The 14,980-nt window shown below is 50.0% G+C and overlaps 1 protein-coding gene across 5 annotated transcripts in view; it reads left to right on the plus strand.

Annotated features, from left to right (window-relative positions):
- Window positions 1–2,807: 2,807 nt before the first annotated feature.
- The window catches only part of HTR4 (5-hydroxytryptamine receptor 4), a 151,402-nt gene continuing 139,229 nt past the window's right edge, over window positions 2,808–14,980 (plus strand). For all 5 annotated transcript variants that reach the window (XR_012996350.1, XR_012996351.1, XM_076349909.1 and 2 more), the window contains exon 1: window positions 2,808–2,871. The gene's annotated coding sequence lies outside the window, so the exon portion shown is untranslated. The remainder of the gene's footprint in view (window positions 2,872–14,980) is intronic.

The raw sequence follows: 14,980 nt of genomic DNA on the forward strand, positions 1-14,980 counted from the left end.
GCTCCGTACACACCTGGTACTTGTGGTGTAGAATATTGCTCTCCTCCAAATATTGGCAATATGGGCACACCAAAGGGTCAGGAGGTGAGGAACTGCGTGGCAGAGACAGAGCAACCAGGACCCAGTGCTCGTGCAATGGGTGGGCGCAGGCTGGGATCGCTGCCCCGTCCTCCAGCAGGACATAACCAAACTCCTGCCAGCACAGCGTGGTTTATCCCTGGCTCTAACCGCTGGTGCTGGGGAGATGGGGCCTAAGATGTCAAGACCCTCCTCCAACTGCAAGTTTTGAATCCGCCTTCTAGCATTCAGGTTTTCAGTGCATTTCTCTAAAACTGCTGCGAGCACAGCAAGGCTGGGACAGGAGTTCACTGCAGTGCCACCGGGAAGGGGAATGCTCAGTTCTCTTTTCCATCACTCTCCAACTTGATGGATGTGGGTGAGCGGCTTTAATCCTGACCCACAGTGCTGCCGGTCTTCGATCCAGCAAAGCATTAAACACCTGCTAGGAAAGCGCATAAACCCGTTTGACTTCAGTTTGCCTACTCGTGCAAACTGCAGCATGTGCTTGGCTTAGGGCTCTGGGCTCTGATGTTTTTCGTTTTATGCTGTCAGGCTCATTAGTAGCTGCTGCTGGAGATCCGGACTCAGAGCAACAGCAAAGGCAAGTGAGCAGCTGCTCTGAGGACTCAGATCTTGAAGGAAGAGCTACAAGTGCTTGCTCCATGAACAGAGATCAAGCCACATAAATATGGATTTAGTATTAAAACTAGAGGCTATAATAATGACTCGTCCAGAAAGCTCACGTTAGTACTACGAAGAAGAAAATGAAGGCAAACCAAAATTGTTTCAGGAATGCTTTAACTTCCAGTTTTAAAACGACCCATCCCAGCTCCACCCAGACCAGCCTCATCCAGTTTGTCCTTGGTGGTGCAAGTCTGAGAAAATCCAAACTATGACAAGGTGTTTCTTCATGGATTTGATCCCAGTTTTACTTTTCTTAATGTTATTCTTTATCTGTCTTTCAGTTACTATAGTGATGAACAAATGCATGCAACAAACAGGAGGCCTGGCAGCCTGGGAAGGCGTGTTTGCCTGCAATGCCTGAAAATACCACCAAATTTTTTGAGAAATCAGTTGAAAGATCTTTGCCAAAAACCCTCTGATCTTTAAAAAATGGGTCCTGTCAAACAAGTTGATAATAAGTTGTGTTTAATATACACTCATTTTTTGAAACTTTATGCATCTTGTCAGCAAGCAACATACATTGCATTTTTTTGGGTGCTCTAGTTTCTCCTGCATCGAAGATGTCTCTTTTCCAGGTGCAAGGACTGAAATCGTGATTAAAGGGCATGAAACGGATGGCTACAAACGAAATTACTTCTCTGAGCTTGTGTGTACTCTGGATCACCCTGTTCCAGTGCAGTTCTGTTCTGAGAAATGACAGCCTGAAGACCTTCCAGTGATGTCCCTTGGCGTGACCCACACAGCCCGAGAGGCGTTGTATGAGTGCAGTGGTCTGCCTGAATCCATGCCGTGGATCTCACTCAAGAGACTCAGCCTCTTGGAGTCAGATCTGCCGATGTTTGTAGCCAGAAGTTGCATCAAGCTGAAGAGGCCAAACCGAAGGGCCTGCCCTGTGGATTTGGTTTCAGTTTGTGAGTTACCGTATCAGCAGTGGCTGTTGTGTGTGTTTCTTAGGGCACAGCATGGAGCTGACATAGTTACACAGAGGGAATGGAGGACCTCGGTCTCGTGCAGACCCAGAGGTACTGGTGGTGGAGGGAATCCAGCTAGACCCTGGAGCTGCTGCTGAAGCTGAGTGCTGGCAGTTGGAAAAATATCGCTTCGTTTCCAAAAGCTGGTCTGTTCAGAAATCCTCCCTGCAGCAGTCAGTATTGAGCCTCATGTTTACACAAGATGTTTACAGGCACTCTCCAAAGAAGAAACTGCACAAAGGCGCTGTAGCTTGAAACCCCAAAACCACAAAATGCAGATCCAGATGTGGACGGTGAGCATACCTGAAGATGGAGCTGCTCAGATCCTGCTTTTATGCTCGGTCCGATATTGCAATAGGTATTTTAAAAATTCACATGATGAGCTGGTTGTGGTGTCCACCTCTGCCAAGACCGAGGTTTGTAAGGGTCACAGGGCCAGATTTTTAGCTGCCAAAGCCCTAACAATTTCAAAGGAACCGGGCTGACACTGCAAGTGACAAATGCACTCCCAACGTTTCACTGGGCTCCACTGCCCGTCTGCTATTTTCACACACAAATAAACAAACAAACCAACCCCTGAAGTCGGCTTTAAAAGCCGAGAGAGAGAGAAGCATCAGAAAGTCTTTGCCGGGATCAAGGGAGACTTGCCCTACCCAAAGCGCTCAGATAAAAACTTGGGGGATACGAGTCCGAGCGCGGTCCGGGAGGTGGCTGAGGGATGAGGCCGCGGGGGGAGGGGGGGGCAGGGCCACCCTCCACCTGGGGAGGGGAGGGCAGACGCGCAGCCCTCCGGCCTGGCCCGGGCGCATCGCGGCGGGACGGACCCAACTTTTCTCGGCGCGGGCTGGGAAGGGAGCGCCGGGAGGAGCGGGGCTGCGGGGCCGAGCAGCCCCTCTGCTCCCGGGGCGGGGCGGGGCGGAGGCGGGCGCTCCCCGCGGCCGCGGAGCGGCGGGGCGGGGGCAGCGCGCCCTGCGCTGCCGCCGCGCCTCGGCAGGCAGCGCCGCAGCCCCGCGGGCGGCGGGCGGAGAGCGCGGCCCCCCCCGCACCGCGCCGCGCCGGAGACCGGCCCGGGCGGCCCCGTCCTGCCCGGCCGCCGCGATGAGGAGGCGCGCCGGGGGAGCCGCGCCGTGCGCCGCGGGGCTCTGGCACGGCGATGGTAAGGCAGCGGCGCCCCCGGGCCGGGCCGGGAGGGGCGGCGGGGGGAGGCGGAGCGCACCTTGCCCCGGCCGGGCGGTCCGGCAGAGCGGGGGCTCCGGCGGTGGCGTGCGGCGGGGGCCGGGGTGCGCTCCCGGCCGCGCCCGCAGCCCCCTGCGCCTCGGCGGGCACCGCGCCGGCAGCCGCGGGGCCGCGCTGCGCCCTCGGCTCCGAGGAGCTGACCCGAGTTGACTTCGTTTTGCTGTTTTGTTACTATCTTCGCTGATTTTGTGCCCGTCCGTAGCGCTGCGGGGCTGCGCCTGTGGAAACGCACGTGCCCGTGTCGGCTGTGAATGGCTGGTGTAGTAACCGGGCATCCCGGTGGAGAGGAACCTCGCTCCGCCTTTGTGTGGGGAGCGATGCGGGCATCTGTAGGTGCCTGCAGCCTTGGCACAGGCTCGTGCGGTTGCTTGTGTAGCTGGAGGGAAGGTTGACGTGTGTGTAATTGCGCAGACAGCCGGCTAGGTAGAAGGGTTCTGTACCGGTGTTTGTTATCAGCGTGCGTGCCTGCCAGCTTCGATGCCGCTGCGTCTGTTCAACTCGTGGTATGCAGCGAACTGCTGGAATTGTCGGTAGCGATCCACAGGAAGGCAAGACACGTTATTGCGGCTGGGACAGAGCAGGAGCCCGCTGCCACAAAGTTACCAGGCAGAGAGGCTCGTAGGGCTCTGCGGGAGTAGGAAACTTTGCTTAAGTGAAGACGCTGAAGGAAGGTGTTTTCCAGGAATGGAGCTATGGGGATTCAGACAGCTCTGTGCTCTGACAGTCATGGCCCGGGGTCCATAGTGCAAAGCTTTTCCGCTCACATCCAAGCTATCCAAGCTCTGTGTCTGTTCCAAGCTCGTGTCGCTGAGGCTAAACGTTTCATCACTGCTGAATACTGACCTTGCTCAGACTTATCTGAAGCTGAGGAAAGTTAACGGGAGTCCTGCTCATGTCCAAGTGCTTTGATTCAGGTACTGGGAGTGGAGCCAGTTTGTGGATCTGATGCCAGGAAAGACAGAGCTGTGTCTGTGAGTGAAAAACTAGTGTCATTTCCCCAAACTCCCGAGGCATCTTTCCTAGCTCCAAAATAAACTTCCCCCCAGAAACTTTGTAGAAGAGTGAGTAATTAAAACATTACACAGCTGCAAGTTTCTGCTGCTTCAGGGCAGCGAGGAAGGAGCTAGGTGCTGGTTTGCCAGCTTTAAGCTCCCAGACAGCAGTGGCAGTTGGCCTGGACTGTGCTTTGAAGTATGTGATGTCATTATGACTTCATTTCTTTTTGAAAATAAAATACTTCTCTTTTAATGGGAATATTGCCCTGTGTTTCTTGAAGGAGAATGATTTTCTCTGTCCCGTGTTATGGCAGTTGACTATTTTTGCTTGGGATAGCGAAGGCAAGATAGAGTTTTTTAGGAGATTACTGGGATTTTGTCATTGTAGCAGCAGATGATGGATAGCCCGGCTGAGGTCAGTCTCCGGGGAAGGCAGCTCAGGATGTTGCAGCAGTCTGTGCAGTACCACTCTTTGGGGGAAGACCAGCGGTGCGGGAGCCGCAGGTGCGCCCACCCCTGCTCCCAGGCAGGGGGGAACCCGGGGACCTGGCTCCCCGTGGCGTTCCCACCAGGAGGGGGAACTCCTGCGATGTGCAAGGAGCAGCAGCAGCCTTCCTCTCCTCTGAAAAGATCTTCACTGCTTCCTTTCTCCTCTCCCAGCCTGACCTCGGCACTGTCAATACTGTCCAGTAATGCCGTTGAAAAACAAACATATGAGTGAACCTGTGTGTTTGCTTAAATACTAAGTACTTACACACTAAGGTATGTTTATCTTGTTTCCTTAAATGGTCCCCTACTGGGGATAGACATAAATAGTTTAATTTCCCCAGAACTTTGTAAACACTGATTTAAAAGTAAGAGGAGCAAGTGCACTGGCTGCGCTTGTTGGCTCATTAAAGCCCTCTAGGAAGTCTCCAAATCGTACATGCAGCTCCCCTGTGCCAACTGTGTTCCTGTGAGTGCCGTCAGTGGTTCTCCCCCACCTCCTCCTCCCCGTCCTCTGGAGCCAGTTGGCATGCCTGGTTTTCCACGTTTGCTCCCCTTTTCCAAGTAGACCCTATCTCCAGGAAATCTGAGGGCAGGACAAAGGTACTCCTCCAGGTAAGGGTGCCTGCCAGCATGGGTCTAAGTCCTTTGGGTGAGAACTGTCTGTTTGGACCTGGTGGAAGGGGCTGCCAGGTGAATGCAAGGGAGATACAGCTTGACATGGGACAGAAGACTGCAGGCAGTGTGTGGTGAGAGGGGTGCTGAAGAGGAGAAGATGGGAATTCCCCACCTCTCCTTTGAGGACACCTCACGTCTCTCTTGCTTTCCACACTCCTCTGCTCCTGGGCTGGAGACAGCAGGAGGCGGTGCCTGGGGGGATGTGGAAGACAAGGGGGACTCCAGATCCTGGTGCTGTGGTGCACTGGGACAGAGGAAGGAGCTGAGCACCTTGAGGTGAGGACCACAGTGTCCTCTCTGGGGACTGATCATGCTTCCTACTGTCTCCTACATGGTAGGAGCAGCAAGTGAAGGGTATGGAGTGTATGCCAAGGCGGTGCGAGGAGGCAACATATTGCCTTGCACATCCAACTGTCACACTACACAATATGGAAATATTTGTTGTGGGTTTGTGTTTGAAACCAAAGCTGTCATTTGAGTGAAAAGCAGGAGAGTGCCGTCCTTCCAACACTTGCTGGTGTACAGGAGCGGAGAAGCAGGGTAGGATTGCCCCATGCTTGGGTTAGTTCACAGATGCAGATGCCCAGCTTGTGTAAATGGAAGTAATCTCAGTAATTTCATTGAGGAGCCACGCTGATTTAAGCTGCCTGGGGATCTAGCACAAGGACTGCAGTGCCTGTTGGTATAAATACTGAGAATTCTGCGGCTGAACATCTGGGGTGACAGTGTGCCAAGTCGATAGAGTCTCCTGTGTCAGGGCATGATGATCACTAAGCTCCTGAGGGTTAAAGAAAATCTTCCCTCATGGGAAGACTACTAATTAATTATCCACTTATGGCTTCCCTAGCCCATTTGCTGAAAAAGACGGCGATGAGTACCAAGTTAGAGACTGTCCTCTGTTCTGATGTTGTTATTCCTGTGCTTCATTCCTCAGGTAGTCTCTCAAAAAAATTTCCAAGTCTAAGAAGATCAATACACCAAATTAAATGGTATAGACGTTTCTTTGGAAACCTGGTTGATTGCTCTAGGCGGCAGAGTTTTACACTCTGAACACTGACTATAAGGATGCTGAGGAGCAGGGGGACCCTTTCTGCTTGCCCTGCACTGATCCCCAAAATTTTCGCCCTGCTGGGCTCAGCTGGTGATGGCACCTTCTACCTTCAGGCCTGCACTTGTGGCCTACGCTTGTCCTCAGCTGTCTTATCATCTCATTCCTCCTCCATGCTGATGTAGGAAAAAAAAAGTGTGGCATCATTTCTTACCATGCATGAATTACGTCTAGGGTGGGAAAGCAGGGCAGTTCCTTCAGGTCTCCAGAGGATTGAACACCAGCATATTTTCTGCTCTTGCCTCCTGTATGTGTGTAGGAATAAAGCCATAGGAAAGGTAAAATGCACGTTTAGCTTAGGGCCAGCTGCAGCTCTGAGGTTGCTGCCATGTGGGCACATGTGACCGCTGGTATTTAGCTGGGCAGGCTGCATTTAGTTGTGAAGAACCTTGTTGTGGGGCAATTTATGGGGAAGAGTGGAAAAGTGCTTCATGGCTTTCACAATTAATCTCCTTGCACTCCTGTTTCCTGGTGTTCCCTGTTCTCCCTGGTGCATTTTGTTGTGGGGCTGCCTTTTTTCTGAAAAAGCTGGTGGTCGTCAGCATGATCTAACCTTTGCCTGAGCTGGTGCAGAGGGTGGATTACCTCCCACAGGAGCCTTAATGTGTGGGTCAGCAGGTGGGAGAGGGATGAGCCATATGCTTGTTCTCTCAGCTAACATGAAACTGAAACCAGTATTTTCAAAGCAGCTGACTTTAATCTGGTCTTGTTGTGTAATTCTATTAGACTTATTTTTATTAGAACAAATAATCTAATTCGGGCCCCTCCTCAACCCTAATGCGTTCGAGTGGCTGCAGATACATGGGTTACAGTGAGAGACACAGCCAGCAATGCATGGTGGAAAGCAAATTACTCTGTAAGAAGACAAATTGAAGTTTGACAATTTTATGTGATTAGGGGAACAATTAGAGAAAATAGCTGGAGGTGCACTCGCCCAGTGGTTTGTGCGCTGGTGGAGATGGGTGGTGGGGTGGCAGCTGCTCTCGAGGGCGAAGTCATCCCTGAGCACAGGGCACGGTGGTGCCAGGGTGCAGCGACAGCCCACCCGAGTCCTGTCTCCAGACTGGGATGGGAAGATAATGGTGAAAAGCCGCTTGCTGACCTCCTGCGCTGGCGATGCTGGGGTGTTTTTCCCATGTCCTGATGCAGACAGGAGGGTTTGCTTATTCACAGATGACCTGGGTTTTACAGAGCCATGACTTGGTTTTGTCTGGTGCAGCAGGGGCTGGATCTGGACCTGTTCACAAAGTCGAGCAGGGAGGGCATTTTCGTCTGGGTTCTCCCCTTTGCTGCCGAGATCCCTGGATCTGTATTTCACAGAGCCGAGGCAGGAGTTCAGTGCCCTGCCTTCAGTATATCTCATCCCCACTTACTCCACCGTGCCCTCATCTCCTCCATCTGTAAAGTTATTCACACCCACAGTATTGTTTAAAGTCAGTGAGCTCTGCGTAGGCTCAACACCTCCAAAAATCAGGCCTGCGTGGTCCCACTCACACATGCACCCCTTCCCTGCTGCATCCCCATGCTCCTTCTGCCTCCCTCCCTAACTTGGTGCCGGTCTTCTGATCTCTGGCTGGGCGAGAGTCATGTTCAGCCACATGCTGCAAAGCTGAAGTCGCGGTCGGTGGCTAGTTCAGCGTTTGCATTGCAGCGGCACAGCTTACAGCTGCAAGCACCAGAGCTGCTGTTGGCTGCAGCAGGGCAGCAGGGTAAGGACTTCATCCCAGCTTAGAGCAAGTGAAGCAAAGGGCCGGCGTGGGGTGATGGCAGGGCACTTGCTCAGCCATCTGCTCGGGCTCCGTTTGCTCAGAATTACATTGCTGTGAGGCTTGTTATTTTCTTTGACTTTTTTTCCCCCCCTTTCGGTTTGAGATGGCACAGACAAGTTCTGCCCTTGTTATAGTTCCCATGGAGACAGATTTGATGCCATACATTAAAGGGGGGGTGAGGCACAGTCAGTTCTCGCCTGGGCCAGCAGTTCCCCCCTGTTCATTTGCATGGCATCTCTCCCAGCGGGAACCCAGAGTCAGGGTCCTTTTCAGGTTCTTTGTCTTCAGAAACAAAACCCTAAACCATGTCCTCCTCTCTTATTCTTTGTGCGTGGGGCACAGCTGCCTGTTGGGCTCTGGCACCCCTGGGGACACCTACGCTGTGGCTAGTCCTGCCTGCAGGTTTCCACCTTTATGCTTGAAAGTCCTTGAAAAGAGTAAACTTCGACATTATGCCTTTCAGCATCTGAGCAGCCACTCTCATAGCATCCATGAAAAGCACACAATACTGTCTTCAAATGCAGAAGGGTTAATTTGGACTGATGGATGGCAACAAATGAATCCATCTATTTTACGGTGTGCCATGGCTGCTTTAACATTAGGAAGGCCACAGATGCCACCACTAAAGCCTTTCTCAGAGGTCTCCCTGAGAGGACTTGAAGGATGCAGCTGAACATTTGGATCCAACAAATGAACTCTTCCATGCATGAGTCCTTGCTCATCAGGGAAGAAGGTGTCCTGAGGTGTCCTGACTCTAGTGGGGCACCTCAGCTGAACAAGAGTGTGTGTGACCAGGCCCTTGTAGTGACGTGATTGGCAAGGTGAGATTCAGGCTGGTTTCATATGGACCGGAAAAGTCGGAGGAGAATGTTTGTGGCAATCTACTGAAGTGCTGGCCTCTTTTATGGTGTGCCATGGCTGCTTTAACATTAGTGAAGTCAAAGCTGCCACCATTAAAGCCCTTCTGAGAGGTCTGCCTGAGAGGACTTGAAGGATGCAGCTGATTTTAAATGAGTCAAAGCAGTGAAACGTGCTTCCTCTTTATGGGCCCTCCATGGGGATGTTACAAAAACATGTTTTCCCTAACAGGAAAAACTACGGAGCAAAATTTTTATTATTCAGCAGAGAAGGGAAAAAGGAAATAAAATAAAAACCCCAAACTAGCCAACATCATACCCAGAAAAATAAAGGAAGGTAATAGCAATGAATATAAATTAGAAGTTAGAGCATGTAGGTGTCTGATAAGGGAGGCTAAAGGAATCAGTGAAATAGTAATGAGCAGGAGGGTTAAAGATGAAGAGAAAGCATCTTCCAAGAACATTAGGAATCAACAGGATGCTATGTCCAGCATAACTCCTTTGCTGGGTTCAAATGGTAGGGTCCTGAAAGGAAAAGAGAGTGTTAGATTAAACTCCAGCATATGGGTTATTCTCCAAATCACCCTTCTCCCTGGCAATAAGTACCATCTGCCGTTGCTATCACCAGACTTCCAGGTGAGAAAAAGTACTGGCCAGGTAGTCAAGGAGCATAAATTGTCATTATAAAAATACCTTGGTCTTAACCTAGTGCATTTTTTACTCTGTACAGTTTGCTGAAGACAGCAATGCCATTATTTCCTTCTTTTAGAAAGGATGCTGAGAGAAAAGGGGACTTCTCTGAGTCAGTGTTGATGATTAGCAGCAGGACCAGGTATAAACCCCTGTTCTGCAGAGCCCCAGCCGCTTGCCTGTGGTCTAGCAGTGTCCATGGCACAGGTGATATACTCTATGTTACTGTGGCACTGCACTGATTTATGCCAGTGAAAGGGGGCTCATCCATGGAAAAACAGATTCCAAAGTTGAAAATCTTGCCCACCCTGAAGCTGAGAGTAATATTATCACTAATTTAATCTGCGGATTTTTAAAGCCAGAAAAGGACTTCTCTGATTGTCTTGTCCGCTCTCCTACCTACAAAAGAAAGACACAAACAAAAGAAAAACCGTAGCTAAGGAAATGTCTTTGTGATTAATTCCAAAATATCAAATGGGGAATAATAAAAAAGAAATAAACCAGTTGTTTTCTTTAATAATAAAAGAAGACCAAAAAACCCACCAAACCCTGTTTAAATCCTCACTTGACTGTGAGGATTTCCAAACAGCCCATATAACAGTGTCTGGAAGGACAGAATGAAAGGAAATTATTTCAGGCAGTGGTTTGACCCCTTCTTTGCCTTCTTGGGGCAAACTCCAGGCTGTTCCTGGGAGTTTCGTTCTGTGAGAAGACACATGGTCTTCTGGTTAGTGCAGTGCCAGGTGGAGTGTGTACGGGGAGAGAAGAGTGTCAGGGCTTGCTGCTGGAGACCAGAGCTGGCATGCTGCATTGTGCCTCACTTTATGAGCATGGCTCTTGGAATTAGCGGGGCACCTTGGGAAGTGAGGTCCTATTTACTGGGCAAAAGATGAATAGGGACCCGCAGAAGAAGAAAAAGGGATACTGGCACTGCGGCATCCCCGGGGGTGGGCAGGGCACTGGAGGCTGAGCACGCTGTGGAGGAGCTGCATTTCTGGCATGCTTGAGCTCCCAGAGAGGAGCCAGCCTTCAGAGCCACCCTCCTGGGCAGTGGTGCCGTCCTCCCTGCCAGCTGGGCAGCTCCTTTCCTTCTCTGCCTTCCCCGTCCCTGGTGCACTTTGTGCCATCGTTCACGCGGGGCTGAGCTGACTTTTAAACCAAAGTTAGCACAAATGTGCATATGCTAAACATTAGAAACCAAAAGGTCCTGACGGACAATTAAAGAAAAACCTGTCTGTATTGAAGGGTTTCCAACACTTACTCTGAAGCCAGTGTTTTCTGGGATGAAACCAGGAGAGTTAACTCATTGCCATGGGGATGCTCTCCGCTGGAGACATGACCTGCTTGATGTCTTAGGAGGATATCGCAGGTCTGTCCTGCCTAACCTTAGGCAAATAACTGGTATCCTGCTACTGCCAGTGAGAATAAATAGGAGAACTTTGATGCTTCAGCTTCTTGCGTGAGTTTTGGCAGGAAGAGCACAGCAGCTCCTCAAGAGCGGTGGGTGCTGCTTGGCCTGCAACTTGTGCTGCAGGACAGCACTCTGCATGCCCACGCTGACAGCCGGCAAAGGTGGAGCAGCCAGGTTCACCTCACAGCGTTGTATTATGCCAAAAGCCCCGGAGCATGCATGGGAAACAGAAAGTTTTCTTGGCTTCCATAGGCTGCATAAATCAGTAAATACTCTGATGTGCACAGCCTTCGTGCTTGGAGGGGCAGAAGAGGGAGTAAGTCAGAGGCTGGACGGAGCAGGTAGCAGGTGACTGAATATTTGGGGCTTGTAGTGCCCTTCTTAATTTTAGGAGATTTCTAGAAAAAGAAATATTTTCTAGAAAAAGAAAAGGTTTTTTTTTTTTGAGAAGGGAAAATACAGTCAACACACTGTGGGACACTCGTAAGGTACAAGAGACTTTTGGGCTGGATTTGCTTATGATATGCAGTGCTATGCATCTGGACATCACCTCTCTGCCCTCACTCTGAGGAGGGTGGATGAGAATTTGGTGAAAGTAAAACGGGACCTGTGGCAGAGAGACCTACTGTGCAAGCATGTAAGAGGCAGTTGCTTGAAGCCAGTTGCTGCTGGTGTAAGATGAAGTTCCCTTTCCCTCCTCCTCTTTGCTTTCATCCACTTCCCATTCTGGAGTTATCCATGTTCTTGGATCTGACTTTCAGGTCATGTTGCAAATGGACCTGCTCTCAGAGACACAGGCAATTCAGCATCCACAGCTTCGGAAGTCTTTCAATAGGAGCCAGGCTAAATAATCCACCCTGTCTTTTACCGTAGGGGCATGTCAGAGAAGTGCAAAATAAGCATCTTGTTGCTGGTTTGAGTTTAATAGCCTTGCTGGTCAGGGGGAAATCACAGGAGCTGATTAAAAACTAATTGCAAAGATGCCTTTTATGAGTGCATGATTTTCTGCGCGTTCTGCTTGGCTGCATTATCTTATTGATCCGATCCCTTCTATTATAACTACTGAAAGAAAACAACCAGCCCTATCTGCACTTCTGTTTACATTTAATAAGATAAAGCAAGCATTACTTGCACAATGATGATTAAAAAATAACCAGGAAAGTAGGAAATCAGAGGAAGAAGGGAATTTCCTTTCTTCTTCCCATTCAGTTCAGGATTTCCCTGATCCATTGAGTAACCATTACCACTGAAGGAAGTAACTGCTAAAAGAGAGGAGAAAGATGAGCTCTTCATGAGACACCATGGTGTGTGAGACCTGTGGGCGACTGTCATGAAGTCAGGGCAAAGTGAGTGCAAATATCTGTCAAGACCTATGTGCAAGGTAAGTTGTTAGCTCATAGAAGAAAAGCATGTCAGGCAGCCAGCACTGAGCTTTGGCTCTCTCCTTTCTTGTCCCCATCTCTCTCCTTTCTTGTCCCCATCGGCATCACAGAGCCTTGACTAAATTCCCCTTAATACTTGCAGCAATCCCCTGAAATAGGGGCGGGGTGTTGTGCTGTGGAGGAAACCAAATGAAGCAATTTGCCCAGGGCAGCCAAGGATACCTAGGGCGGAGCAGAGACTCCAGTTCTGTCTTTGAATAACTAAAGCTAATCATTGACCTCTGAGACACTCCTGTGTCCATAGCTGTGATTGTCCTCAGTCTTCCAGGGCCCTTCCCTAGGCAGCTGCTGGAATGCCCTTCCTAAATGCTGTGCATGCACCGGGCCAGTTTCTCTTTGTATCCTCCTTTGTACATATTAAAGTCCTCCAACGAAGAATCTCCTTCCTCCGTGGCTCCCTAGAGCATCAGCTCTTGTCCAGCTCTCTCTTAAACTGTATTGGCCTATGATGGGTATGAGATTGTCAGTTCAGTTTTAGGTCAGGCACTACAGGGGCAGCAGGAGGAGGAATGTGGGCTCTGGTCACTGGGGATTTTGCAATTCAATGCAACGTGTCTTGCATGCTGTGTTTTTGGGGTCATAATCTTGTGCTTTCCTGAGGTGTCTATTTTTGATTTATATGGGCACATTAGTTGGGATTTGGGTTGTTCTTGCCTGGAATTGTTGATAGCTTCTTCAACAGTGACTTTAAAGTTTTTATTCTGAAATTACCACAGTAGGGGGCCCACAGTGATGTTTTACGTTATGATGCCATGACATTGGGATGCCAATAAACTGCTGTTAAATTCACCATAGTATCATTGTTGGGTGTATAAAAGCTGATTGGTAAATATTCATTACATGAAAAAAACTCCTACTCAGCAAATTGTGCTTCCAGTGAATTACATGGGAGACATCAAAGGGAATTAGGGATATATTAAGTTCTGGCTTCTTCAAATTAACTATTTTCTAAAAAAGAAGGATTTGGGGCAGGGACTTTCTTCAGTGTAAGAGCTGAAATCATGAAGGTAGAACTGTCAAAAAAATGAAGACCTGACTAAGTGCATTTGCATTTGAAATGGATCAGTGCTAGCTGGCAGCTTGGATCCTGAAGTCAAACCCAGCTGCAAAATGTGTTAGTCCAACCTGCCCTACTCAGGTGGAGAGAGAAAGAGCAGAACACCTGAGCATCTTTTTCACCTCTTCCTTCTCTGTTAAATGAAGATTTCCCTTTTCCTTGAGCTACCAGCTCTTGTTCCGTTACATTTCCCATGCGAGGGCTCAATCCTGACCCAGACCCATGCTGCCGGGGATGCAGCCCACCATCCCTTCGAGCAGGCGATGCTGCTGGAGACTCCCAGTGAGGAGCGTGGGTGGGCGCTGGGGTAAACAAGTCTTTGATGGAGCAGGGAACAGCAGCTCACACCATCCCCTTGATCACCCACCACCATGGTCTGGAGCAGGGCTGTTCTCATTGTATTTGAAATGAGTCATTATTCAGGCAAAACGCTTGGAAAGGAGGTGACGCTGCTGGTTCCTACCTTCCACCGGTCCACGAATGGGGCAGAAGAAATGTGTAGGTAGTGCTGCCACCAGGCGAGGAGACAGCAGTGCCGGGGAGCCGTCACGGCCGGAGCAGGGGGACCGAGGTGACGGGGTGCGGGAGCTGCTCAAGTGGTGGGAGCAAAGCGTGTGTCCTTTCTTGTGAGTCCAGAGAGGTGTTTGAGAACATGTATTTGCTCAGGGAGGATTTCAGGATGGACCCTGCGCCACTGTTCCTGCCATCCCATGTACACGGGGAGGTGGCAGCTGCTTCTCAGCAGCACAAGTTCCCTCCTACCCCCTCTCGCAGGGTGCACCCACGTGCATGGTGACCCCCATGTCTGGGGTTGGGCCCCCAGGGTTTACTTTGCTCAGCCAGGACATTGTCCTGGTTTTGCTTTAAAGCTGACAAGGTCACAGGGACCAAAAAGGCACTTGAGCTGCCTTTAAGCGAGGAAGGGATCTTGGGCTAAGGAGATAAGGCAGGGAAAGCTCCAGTGCGCTCCCCGGTATCATTCATACTTCGCCAGAATGATGGACATCACAGTAACTAGGAAAGATAGTAAATGACATAACTCTGATAGCAAATATTGGCAAGGACATGCCAGTGAAAGAGCAAATGCTGCACCTCGGTGCCAGGAGATGGAGACTCTATTAATACCGAAAAAGATTAGATAGAAGCAAGGGTGCTGTATGTGGATTTTGATCTGGGCTATTATCCTTCAAGATAGTAAATGAAGGAAAATAACATTTGGCAAATAAATTGGATTTCAGCTCTTACACCGGCCCTCAGGCAGTGCCTTGAGATTTTGCCAGAAGACCCATCTCAGGAAGTGTTCGGCCTGGTTGATAAACGGCAGAGGCGATGAACAAATCTGAAGTCTGGTCTGGTCAGGGATGGATTCTTACTGCAGTCTAAGCAGGAGACTGGGTAAATAGAGGAAGAGTCGAACTTAACCATGATGTAACAGAAATTTATTCTGCATTGAAAAAGGTTTGGTTACTGCTGCCCAGGGAAACCCAACGCCTTCCATTTTCGGGTATTGCTCGGGAATCACATTTTCCTGTCTTT

Source organism: Aptenodytes patagonicus, chromosome 12, assembly GCF_965638725.1.
Source record: "Aptenodytes patagonicus chromosome 12, bAptPat1.pri.cur, whole genome shotgun sequence".
NCBI lineage: Eukaryota > Metazoa > Chordata > Aves > Sphenisciformes > Spheniscidae > Aptenodytes > Aptenodytes patagonicus.